Consider the following 12,615-nt stretch of genomic DNA (forward strand, 5'->3'; position numbering starts at 1 on the left):
CACAACCTCAAGACTGTTATGCATCCCTAATCCTCCCTTTAAAAGCACTCCTCGCATCCACTCCACCTTCAAAAATCCCCAGCCCCGGGATTTAACCCTGGCTTGCTGGAATTAGCCACACGGACGGTCCCCCACCCCTGAGTCACCCTCTCCCACCGCAGCCGCCTTCATCATCCTCCCCCACCGCCCCATCACATTCACCTCCCCCGGTTAGACAAAACAGAGGTTTGTCTAATAGCTTGCCCTCTAAATTTGTTCCTTGAAGACTGGCAGGGACATACTCCCGTCCCCTTTGTCAGCCAGCCAGCCTTCATGAATGGGCAGCTGAAAAATCACGGGATTATTAAACCCATAATGCGTTCATTGCTGGTAATCCGCTGCTGATTTTGCCAGCGGTTGTGCTTTCAGCGGGGAAAGCCCGCAGGCCTCAGCTTCAGGCGGGTGACAGGATATCCCAGCGCATCCCTGGCACCTGTCCGCAGCCCTGCGGAGGGGACACGAGCAGGATGGCTTTTCCTCAGCCCCTGGCCCCGCCGAGGAGCGTCAGGTGCTTCCTCAGGGAGAAGAGGCTGATCCCGACAGAGCCTCAACGCCACTCGCTCGGCCTCAGGCGAGAGCGAGGAACCGAAGACGAGAACCGGGAACACGCGCCGTTAGCGCTCGCGCCGTTTCCTCCCCTCAGGGAAAGGGGCGGGACCGATGACGTCTTCCCCCCCTCGCCCACGCGCTCCCGCGCACGCTCAGTCCGGCCCCGCTCGGAGGCGTGGGTGACGACGGTGAGGCGGAGGGTGATGTAATACCTCGAACGGCCTCGCGCCTTCCCCTGTTCCTCCGCCGCAGCCCTCCCAGCCCCGACATCCGGGTATCCCGCCCGGATTTTTTGCCCTGAAAAAGCAGCGTTTTGGTGGTGACAGTATTTGTTTGGTTTTTTTGGGCGTGCGCCCCCGACGACGCGGGAAAGGTTGAGGGGGCGCCCCCTTCCCCTCCCCACCCCTACGGCGCGCACGCGCAGATGGGAGGAGGAGACGGCGGCGGCGCAGTGCGTGTGTCTGCGCGTAGAGGAGGGGGGGACGGACGACGCTGCACGGCGCTCCGCGTAGTGGGCGCGGAGGGGGGGGGGGGGCCGGCGGCGGCCGAGCGAGGAGGAGGTGGGGGGGAGGAGGACAGAGGAGCGGAGGCGAGATGAGCGCTGGGCTCCCCCTGGGCAGAGAGCCGCCCTCGACAGCCGCCGCCGCCTGTGAATGAGCTGAGGCGAGGCCGTCTGCCCGGTGCCCCCCCCCCCCCCTTCTCCCCTGGCCGGCCCCGCCGCGGACATCCTCGCCTGCCCCCGGCCTCCCTGCCCCAACGTACCTTCGGGAGCGCGGCCCTGCCTGCCACAACCGGCGCCGTCCGCCGCGGCCGGGGGGGGGTAAGTGGCGCTGCGCAGCGCGGGGGCCTCCGGCGGGCCGGGCTGAGGGGGTGGCGGCGGGGCCGGGCTGGGCAACGGCGGGGCGCTGGGGGGCCGCGTTCGGCGCCGGCTGGGCCCCGGGGCCTGTAAACAAGTGGGGGGTGGGTGCTCTCCGTCTCGGCTCGGCGGTGGCAGGTCGTCCCTCCTGTAGCTCGGCGGAGGAGCGAGGCGCCATCCCCGGCGGCGGCAGCAGCTGGTACCGGGTCGGGGCGGCGAGAGGGAGGGAAATGGGAAGGGGGGGCGGCGCGGGTGCGAGCCGGCTTGGGATGCTGCTGCCGGGAGCCTTCCCCCCCCATCCCCCCAGGGCCTGAAGGCGGCCTGGCCGCGGGGCTCCGCTGTGCAGCCCCTGCAGTACAGGAGGGTTCGCCAAAGGGTGGGGGGTTGGCACGGCAGCCCCTTGGGGCTGGGCATGGGGAAAGAAAGGGAGGAGGAGGGTGAGCAGAGGGTTTGGGGCCTGGATCAGGTAGCAGCAGCTTTCTTTTTCTCCTACACGACACCCCCCCCCCCCCCCCCCCCCCGGCCGATTCAGGGTTCATTTAATGATGGCTATAAACAGCCTCCTTTCCCATCGCCACCCAAACGCTTGGGGCACGGCACTGGGGAAAAAACAAAACAACCCGCATCTATTTATAAAGCACCCCACCCTAGCGAGGGTCGGGGCATCAAGCACTCCCCAGATAGTGACATTATTATGCAGCGGGCGATTTTCTCTTGCCGACGCCTTTCAGGCATTTAAAGTTTGAGAGATTTCGCTGCCTTTGAAGACAATGTAATGAGCAAAGGTTACGCTGATGATCTGTGATCTGTCATAGCTTGCATGCTAGAAGTAGGTAGAAGAAAATGCTCTCTTCGATTAAAAAGTTGTCCGGTGATGTACTGCGTAACTGGGCTTGCGTGTTAAATGCCAGAGGTTCTGAACATACGTCTGACCTTTTTGTTACATTAGCTTGTATTATAGTAGGTATGATACAGCTTTAAGACTGTCTGCAGGTTAATAGTTTCAGAAGAATTGATTTTCTAGACATCTGTTCCCTATGTATTTGTATTTATTTAGTACAATTAAAATATTTCAGAGTTGCTATGCGTATGGCAAAATTTTGTTGTTGCAAAACTAACATTTAAGTTTGCAGTAGTACTTGTGAGGAACTAATGTTTTTTGAGTTGTACCTTTTGTCAAATGAGGAAGTGCCGGTCGTTCAGATGACCTGTCTGGTAACCTTAAGGTTTAAGGTGCTGTGTGTCATACAAAGGAATTCTTTATTTTTTAAGCAGAAGGCAGTTTTAGATCCTGAGAGCAGTAGGTTTGAAGGTAGGTGATTTCCTCAGACTGTAACGTTCAACATCAGAGGAAGTAGAATCATTTTATGAAGTAGCAGTTCTAACTCTTGTCATTCTAGGATATGACTTTTCAAATATAAGCCCATGTAGCACTTCCCTGAGCCTGTACATGAACTGTTTCAGTGGTTAGGTGGCTGAAGTGGGATTTGTGAAGCACTAGTGAAATTAAAGCAAGGCGGCTGCTGTTACTCAGGACCCTGCATGAATTGCTAAATGACCAAGAATTGTGCAAGTTCTACCCACATTTCTTCTCTGATAGCTTCCCTTCTTTTACTATTCATAGTTTTCCTACGAATAACATCAGAGACAGAGGATGGGGGGGAAGAAACATGGGTCAGGGAAGTTTTACATTTTACCTATCCAATCAAAGGAAAGGTGTCGAGGGAAAGCAGTTTTGATAGCTGTACCAGCATTTTTCCCTGGGGTAGGGACAGTTGCTCCTAAAGTTTTCCCTTCCAGGCCTTTCTGGGTCTACCTTTTGTGTATGAGACTGGACTAAGAGTAAAAGACTTGCTGATGCATCATGCCAGTTATTAGTGTTTTCCTCGCAGACATAGATATCTGATAAAACCCTCTGATAAATGTGGCTTGTACTGGAGAGAGCTGGTCTGTACTCTCACCCTCTTCTGACATAGCCGTGTTTTTCTTGTATACAGCCATGGCCTATCTCTGGTTTATATTATAGGTTTAGTCCTTTGGTTGGTGGTTGTCTGGTAAATCCCCCCCCTTGAGGTACAGTAGAAAACTATACCCGTTTTCCAAGTATTTACTTAACTGTCTATAGGTAAGCTTGAGATACTTTTCTTGAAACCAAGGAGGAGAGGTGGAAATGCCAAATGACTGGTGAAGCTTGCAGGTCTAAACAAGCAGAACACACTTAGTGCAATTTGAATTAAAGCTGAATACAAAAAGGTTTTTTCTGTAAAATCAAGCTAGTTGCGTCTTATCTGGAGTGCAGCTTATGCACTGAAGTTGAGTCATTCTTGCTGAGATAGCATTTTAAGAACTGTTGTTAAAAGGCTTAGATATTTAACTCTGGCACAGTATAATTTGCAAACTTATGTAACTGGTATGTTTTTGAATGCAGCTGTCAATAAGAGATCTTATTGCACTTTTCCTTTTTAGTGGAACTAGGGAATATAGACCAGCTACTTTCACAAGATGACCTAAATATGAGTTATTTAACAATAATGTATTTCTTACTAAAATATTGACATTATTATTGACTTAATTTTTACATGTTCGGGGCTATTCTCATGTAAAAAATTATATTTTTTTATGTAACTGGTTAAGCAGAACTGCATTGGAATTAAGGGACTGAACAATGCAGGTTTTGTTATTAAATAAGCAGGTTTTGGAAGGGGAAGTACTGTAAAATAATTATATTAATTTTGTCTCTGCAGACCTGCAACTCATTTAAAAGATTTTAATAGTGACAATGTTTGAAGTCAAGACAATAGTGGTTTAGCATAGCTACACCTGAGCCAAACATTTATTCGTACCGTTGTATGTGGCCCCTTGTAATTTTTACTCCTCTTTTCAGATAAGTTGTACCTCCCTATTACATTTTTTTGAAACATTGGTTTATCATCTGTGTTTTTAAATGATGCAATTTGTAGTTGGTTCTTTTGAAAATTAAGCTCTTCTTGACTACTACGTTGTTTTAGTCACATGATCCAAATTTCAGTTAAAAATACTAGGATAAGAAATAAACTTCTGTAAAATTCAAACATGGTTCACTACAGTGCTCTTCATTGAAAGAATGGCAAATTGCAAAGTATGAAGTCCGTGTAAACACTATGTAATCCCTGAAAAAAATGCAAATTTTCTTAGGGTATTTATAAGACCCAGGGAATGTACAACAAAAATCTGGTTTTTATGGCATTTATGTACATTCCATTAGCCAGTGCATAAAAATGTTGTTTAAGAAAGATTTGTGTATTTGAGCCATGATGTGGTGTGGATCACAGTGGAGATAGCATTATCTCCTTGTAGCTTCTTTATGTTGCTCGTCTTGCTATCTGTCTGTGAAGGAACAATTTAGGACTTAGTAAGATTTAATATTGCTAGAGTAAATCATTTAAATCTTAAGTCTGGGAAGAAGGTTTAGACCGAGGCAATTGTAATTGGGACAGGAGGAGAAAGCAAATGTGATACCATGGGAGTGAGTAGACTTGATTTTTGTTCCTGGGTAGAGGAAGTATCTGGCTGAGTGTTACTGGTGTTGAACCAATGCTATAAGGCCTGCTTTTCTAGATTTCTATCAGTTAAACTTTGCTCCGTGTTAAACCACATACTAAGTTACAGATGTCTGTCAAGTCTCTATCTGTTGTTGTTATTATTTCTGTTTGTGTTTCAACAAGCCTCTGTTTTACTGGGTGTTCATTTTATTTTTTTTGTTTTCACGTACTGGTAAAATTGGCTAATGGATATTTCAGCTTACTACTGAAGTCTACAAAAAAGAGTGTGTTTATAATTATGTGAAACAGTTGGTAAGATTATTTTAATAGTTCTTCTAAAAAGGTGTTTATATGCAACTAAACAGAATAAAAACTTCCTTCATCTACAGATAGTTCTGTTGAAGTACACTTCTACTGTTTAGAGTGTGAACTTTATAGCAGTATACTAGCAAAAGAGCATCTAAGAGTGAAAACCTGGTTAATCAGGTTTCAATATTGAACTGTAGAGAAATGCTAGCAGTTTACACATAGAGTACTTTAGCCTCCTTATTGCTAACATCTTAGTTCTCAGTTCAGGTAAGAATATTTTAATAGATAGAAAGATCTCTAAAGTCTTCTAAGATAATAGTTTACAAACCCAAGAAACTCAAGTGTAACATGACGTGTATTCTGATAGCTGCAGTTTAAATGAAGCAAAGCACTTAAATATGCTTACACTGATATGCCACGTGCAACTGAATTATGTGAGACTACTCAGATGTATGATGTTCTCATGCTTGCTGGATTGTGACCTAGATGATGAAACGCGCTTTCATGTTTGGGTCCCAGCTGTAACTTGAAGGATTTTCTGTGTCTGTGCATACAATTCATTTTAACTGCCAACTGTGCTTTTGAAGTGGAATTTGAATGGTAGTCTGTATTCTTCTTGACTATATATCATAGGTATTTGTGCATAAAATGGTTGTATTTTTTACTTATGAAATACCCTAAAATGCAATAACCACAAGAACTGTGTAAACTGTGTCTAAGCTCTTTGTGTTTGGAGATGAGTTTAAGGAATACTCCAGCTGTCTGCTAAGTTAAGTAAAATCCAGTCTTTGGAAAGGGGTGCAGAATGCGGAAAAATGTGGGCAAGTAAGTGGTTAGTATTAAATTGTAGGAACATTTCATGAAGAAGGAATCTGTTTCTATTGCTAAATAATTTCCTGGTTCACCCAATCAATTATAGTATTTGAATAGACCCTTCTTAAAAATCTAGTACTGTTTCCCTCTGTAAAGAGCCATCTGAGGCTGCAGAATGAGGCCCTGTAAGCTTAGGAAATGCTGGCATTACACTGCTTATATTTTGGAGAACAGGTGAATTAGACAATGTCCTCATTCGGTGACTAGAATGTTAAGAGCTGCAGTGAACTCAAGTTTGGAGTCAGGAGAGCACGGTACTGCCTTGTTCATCATAGGCAAATCTGTAAACTCTGCTGATAGAAGTGAATTCGATAATCAATGTGACCCTCAGAGGAAAGCCTTCTGTCCTGAAAGTTATTGTCTGCATAAAAGGCTACAACAGTAGAGTTTTTCCCTTGGTTTCTTTTTTTTCTATTTTTATGTAGTCTTGGGGGAAAAATCGGCTTTATTGCAGCAGTCATCCTCTATCCTTGTTCTTTTAATGACATAGGAATGCTGGGGATGTGAGGGCAAAATAGCTTTGTAAATAAAAGCTCTGTATGTGTACAAATGAACAAACTCCAGCTTTTCCTAAGCTTTGAGGATTTGACTTCCAGGTCTTAATGTGCTTCTGGCATAGTTTTGGTGTCACTTCCTTGCAAGCAAAGCCAGGTTACAGCTGTACGCTTCAGAATGTTTCATATTTTATTCCCATGTGTAGCCACCAGGTTTTAAGTCTCTGGTATGCAGCTTTTCCTATATCCTTACCAGAGTAGAGGTAATGTTGCTGAGATTAGAACCCCAGAAATATTTTCATGTAAAGTGAAGGGCTGGGAAATTGCTTATGTATCTTACTTTCAATTATTTCAAAATATTGAGTGCTTGGCTAAACAGGAAATTTTGGGGCCTTCATGCAGACATGTTCTAATCATTGGGTGTATGCATACTGGTTGTGTTTTCTCTAAGTAGTTTATTTTTATTTTACTCCCAAGCACTATTTGGATAAACTTTTTTTTCACTTGGGTTTTATTCTTCCATATTGATAAATAAATTATTCATAAGGCAAGTCCAGAAATAGATGGCTGATGCTGGTTGTTGAAGTTAGGAAAATCTGAAGTTAGAAAGCTTTAAATAATTATTTTTTTAAAAAGAGCAGTGACTTTCGTGAGCAACTGGATACACAAAGACTAAAAATTAAAGAGGAGATAGTGTGATGATTCCATGTGTTCAATTTCTTTAAGGTATATAGGACTGTATTAACTTAGCTTTTTAAGATGTTTGTGGTGAGGTTATTGGTGAAACACTATGACAAAAGGATGGTGGGATTCTGTAAGAATTCATACCCATTAACATGATTTGGTATTGTGATTTGTGTTAACTGTAAAAAATAAAAGTGTCAGTTTCCTGAACTTCATCACCACAGATGAGAGAGTGTGTGCAAGTATAATTCTTTTTGCCATATTTCAGGAATGGTTCAATTTGAACTTGATGTTCAGTTGTTTTTTAAGTTTTTTTTAGTCCCTTTTGTTTTGGAGTCTCAGCAAGTGATCCCACTGGGACCTTTTTTCATGCAGCATCTTTTTCCTAGTTTATTTTAACACTTCAGCTAAGACACTGACAAATTGGCAGTACCTTGACTTTACTCCAGTGTCTTTTGAACAACCCTAATAGTCCTGGTCATTCTAGTAAGTCATTCTGGTCTAGAGACTTTTTACTCAGTACCTTCACTTCCCTCTTTTGGGTAGTGGCAGGACAGGCTAGGACTTCAACTCTGTCTTGATTTTTCTGAATAGGTTTAGCTGAACTTGATAAAAAAGCAAATGCTTTTTGTTTGTTTTGTTGTTGTGATTTTTCCCCCCCTTTCTTGAAAAGCAGTGGAATAGTGTGGTTCTTCATTAAAGAAAACGTTCCTCTGTAAGTCTTCAACTTTTCTTTTTATGGCAAGTATTGTTTGATTGGTAATACTAGCAGTGAATGAAGATGCTGGGGCTTCAATCTGTAAACTGGAGATCAAAAAAGTGAAATTTAAAGAACAGGGTTTTTTTAGCTATTATTTGAAGCATTTCATGTGTTCAGATCTGTTCAGTTCTTGGACTTTCAGTGGCTTGTACTCAAGTAAGAATTGTCAATCAGGGCCATGATGTCTAGGAGTGGGTTAATATTCTGTTATGATAGTAGATGACAGTGGCAGAGCACTCTTGGTATTACAAATACTGGAAAAAACTGTAATTCAACTTTTATGACTTACTATAACTCGTTTGTTCTATGTTGTCTTTTTCCTTTTCACCCATATTTTCTTTCTGGTGAAGCTGCATTGCTGTGTGTAGTTCTGTTGGAATAGCTGCATAGCCCTGTATATTCTTTCTGACACAAGCAGTTTGGTTGGAATTCTTATTTTCACTTTTTTGCCTCGCTCTTTCAAAAAATTTGACTCTTACAGCATCTCATTGATACGTAAAATGAAGTAAGGCCTTTCTCCTGAGTTCTGTGTACACAGACTGCAGCTTTTCTTGGATCTTCCAGTTCCTTTTTCTAGTACTTGCTTCAATGAGGCTTTGAATTTTGGCTGGAGTCTGCAGGAGTTTGTGTGCTATTAACAAAGCAGTTGTCTAATCTTTGTGTCTGAAATGAGTGTCTTTTGTTAATCTTCCAACACTTTTAAGCAAGAAATCATGGAAAATGAAGTATAACCAGAAAGGTGCTGAACTAAACACCAGCATGGGCGTGTTTTCTGCTTATTAATGCTTTCAAGCAAGGACCTTGGCTTTTTCATTCTCATACTGTTCAGACAGCAGCATATGAATTTATGCAGAGCTACTTCATTGATTTTCGTAGTACTTGTTAATACTATTTTGATTGTCTACACAGTTTTTTCGTAACGATGCGGCTGCTCTTACTTTGATACTGCTGCCTAGTGCTTTTTTCTCTTTTGCTTTCCCACCTGTAATGTGCAGTACAAATATTTAGAAAGAAGCAAGAATTCTGTCTGGGCCAAGAAATATTACCTTAATTGTGTTCTGGGGGTGCCAGTCATGTTAGGGTACTGATGAGTGACTGGTATTTGTGGGTGCAAGTTGTATCTCCTCTCAAAATCAATTTAGTGATTTTTGTGTTCCCAGCAGTGGTCCTGTTGATTGTGCAAGGAAGTTATTTTCTTCAGTAACTGACCATAGAGCAAAATGAAAACAACTCCACACAATCTTCAACTACATCCCTGTCTTTCAAATTTCTGCAGGAACAATTTGTAAGAGAGGTGAATTATCTTTTTCAATGCCCAGGGCTTGCTTTTTCAAAAATTAGATTACATACATCTCCTTTGGAGGGATTTTGAACCTCAGCCAATGTACATTTGTATTGAGAATAGCAGCTCCTAGTTTAACCTTGGAACAGGTTTAGTTCTCTGCAGGAAGGGTAGGTACAAGCAGAAAAAGATGTTTTAAGAAAAAGCTGAAACATGTTGTTGGAGGGAGTGTGTTAACTTAGAAATGTTACCTTCTGTGTTCCAGAAGACTTTTGGAGGCTTTAGCTATGCTCTCCTAGATTCTGCCTCCCCACCATGTACACACATGAAAAATAAATTGACATAGAAAAACCAGTTGGATAAAATATTTTGCTGCTTAGTATGGACATTCAGAAAGAATGTCAGCTCCTAGCAAGGAGAAATGATTTTAAGCAAAAGAGAAGCTGTTTTAAACCAAAACAAAAACAAAAACAAGCCACCCCAAAAACCCAACAAAAAAAACCCCACAAAACAACCTAGCTCAGTGAAATGGCAGTACCTGTGGACCAGCTGTCAAAAGGTAGAGCTCATAGGTGTTTGTATCAGCGGTATAGTGACTTAGTGTTTTCTGCTGTGTTATGAAGTTGTAATTGCTGTTACGTATTAATTACAGGGAGAGAGGAAGGGTAGGTGGGAAAAGGTTGAAACAATTCATACCTTCCCGTGTACACACATTGTCAGCTTGCTTACCTCTGGGGTTTTTTGCCCTGTCTCTCTCACTTGCGTACATTATAGACGTTCTGCCTGTCTGAAAGCCTGTTTCTGAAAGCTTTGATATTTCTCTTTACTGATTTTAATATTTATGTTGGTCTGCCTTTTCCTAAAACACATAATTGTTAATGTTATTACAAACTTTCTCACCGCTATGAGTAGTTTCTTCTGATGTTCTTCTATTTGCAATTGTCACATTGAAATATAATGCAGACTAGTGTTGCATCTTCAAGTATTCTGGTGGGGAAGTTATATGTTAGTCCATGTTTATTAAAATGTCATTTCTGTATTTTATTTCTTTTACTTCTTTTTCATAGACAGTTCACGTCTCCTAGTTGTCCATGTGTTCCTGTGTCTGAAAGTACCCATTCAGAAACTGTATTGATGTTGTTGAACTGTCAGTGCCAGAACTCAATCATATAGCCTCCAAGAGTTTTTAAATAGTGTCATTGGCAAGAAGCTTTTTCATGACTTCATTCAGCCCATGACTGTGGTGTAATTATGTCTCATCTGCGTGTTCTGTTTTATTTTAGCCATTCTTCCAATCCCTGGAATCATCTCTGACATGTTGTTTGTTAACATTAATTGATTTGGGGCATAACAGTATGTACTGTGACTTTTTCATTCAACAGACACTAACTTCTGAAAATGTTTCCACATTTGCACAATTACATGCTAACTGGTTAAGGGAGGGGGGAAAAGTACCACAGATCAGATTGGAGTTGAAGTGATCAAATGCCCTTTTTCTATTCAGTAGCAAGTCTGTGTAATTTGGTGATTTGCTTGGTGTCCTGTAGTTCAGCTAAAGGTTGTAATCTTTCTTTATGGTGCTCATTACAACACACAGGGCGTAATGTCACTTAGAGAATTGTTCCAGGAAATTGGAGTATGCGGACACTTCTCAGCTTAGTTTGAACAAGTGCCTATGACTTGAGTGTGGTTCATATAAGCAGCTTAATCTAGTGGAAGGAATACAACTCAAACATTGTTTTAAAAGGATTATTAAATTACGTATTATTAAAGTACGAGTTTCAGATGGGGGTGGTTGGTTTTCTTGGACAAGACAATCAAGTCCTTGTCTGAATTCCTTGGAAAAATAAATTGTCTGTTTACAGGGGTACATGGAATTACATTAACTGTCCTTTGTGAACAATTTAAGCCTTATCTTCATTTGAACCTTCAAGCAAATAAATAAGCAAATAGCAAAACAGTAAAATTTATTTTCATGTGTATCGGAAGGCATTGTATTTGTGTTGTCTGGATAGCATAATTTGAGGGACAAATGAAGGGGCAAAGAGATTTCATGCATTCCAGTGATGTATCTGTGGTTGTCCGTGGTTGTCCATGGTCCAGTATACTAATTACCCTCCTTTTCTGTGCCACTCTGTTCTCCAGTTGCGTCTATTTTCAAGGAGTTTAGCTACTGACTCTTTGGCATGCTCCATTCATTATTTCAGTTCTGTTTCTAATGCTGCAGTCCTTTGAATTGTGTCACTCTTCTATTTTATCCAAGGTCTTGTTACTTTTGTTGATTTTTCTAGACCCTGTACAGTATTCTTGCTTTTCTGTCTGCAGGCTGCAACTTGGGAGTTTTTCATGCAGTTGCTGTAGAGGCGGTCCTTCTGTTTGACCTCCACAAAATCGACATTTCAGAAGTCATGGTTTAGATGCACTCATGGATGCATAGATGCATCCCCTGCATATTCGTTTTTATGCATAGGGATCCATTTTCACTTTTAGATTTGTTCAGAAGCTTCTCCATTCTCCAGAGCCAAAACCCAGGAACTTGGACTGGAGAAAGTTCTCCTATTTTAGGAGAAACTAATGGAAGTCACCGATACAGACATGGTGAACTAGTCTTAGGCTAAAATTGAAATTTGCTTGACTAATTGTGCCAATTGCAGTGCCAGATGATGTTCGAGTTACCATTTCTGAAGAGAACGTTGCACCTCTGATCTTTTTACAGGGCACCACTGCTATAGTACTGTTCAGAATTGCCCTTCTCTAAGAAAAAAGCAGTGAGTGGTGGACATTTGCCACCAAACTTTTTGATTGAAGTACATTTTCTCTTACTTTGGCTTTAATAAGAACAGGAAGAATGCCTGTGTCCTTTAGTACATACGCGCATCATTCAAGCATCCTGAAAGCTCAGGCTTTCAGGTTTCAGGACAGACCAGCCAGAGTAGAGGGCTGGTTCTGTCTCACGCTATGAGACTGCAGTTTTCTAACATGATTGCATAAATGTGTGGCTGGGTTAAGAACGACAACGGAAAGGGTAGTAAAATTATTTGGAGAATAAGGGTCATAAGATGAAGGACCCCTGAGGACTAAAGAAACATAAGAGCGCGCTAAGTTAAACCATGTTCAGGATCTGTTGCTTTATTGCACATCATGCATGCAGGCTGTTCTGGGTCTGACTTCTCTCTTTAGTGTTATTACATAATGAAGTCATGCTGTAACTTGGGTGCTTGCACTGCTATAGGTTAATCTGATTTGCA

At 42.3% G+C, this 12,615-nt stretch overlaps 1 protein-coding gene across 2 annotated transcripts in view; it reads left to right on the forward strand.

The window, feature by feature from the left end:
- The first annotated feature begins 1,010 nt into the window (after positions 1–1,010).
- Positions 1,011–12,615, forward strand: part of PPM1A (protein phosphatase, Mg2+/Mn2+ dependent 1A) — a 29,637-nt gene continuing 18,032 nt past the window's right edge. The window contains exon 1 of one of the 2 annotated variants that reach the window (XM_074583692.1): positions 1,011–1,408. The gene's annotated coding sequence lies outside the window, so the exon portion shown is untranslated. The remainder of the gene's footprint in view (positions 1,409–12,615) is intronic. The other variant, XM_074583693.1, reaches the window with a different exon arrangement.

This window comes from Larus michahellis, chromosome 4 (genome assembly GCF_964199755.1).
Source record: "Larus michahellis chromosome 4, bLarMic1.1, whole genome shotgun sequence".
Lineage (NCBI taxonomy): Eukaryota > Metazoa > Chordata > Aves > Charadriiformes > Laridae > Larus > Larus michahellis.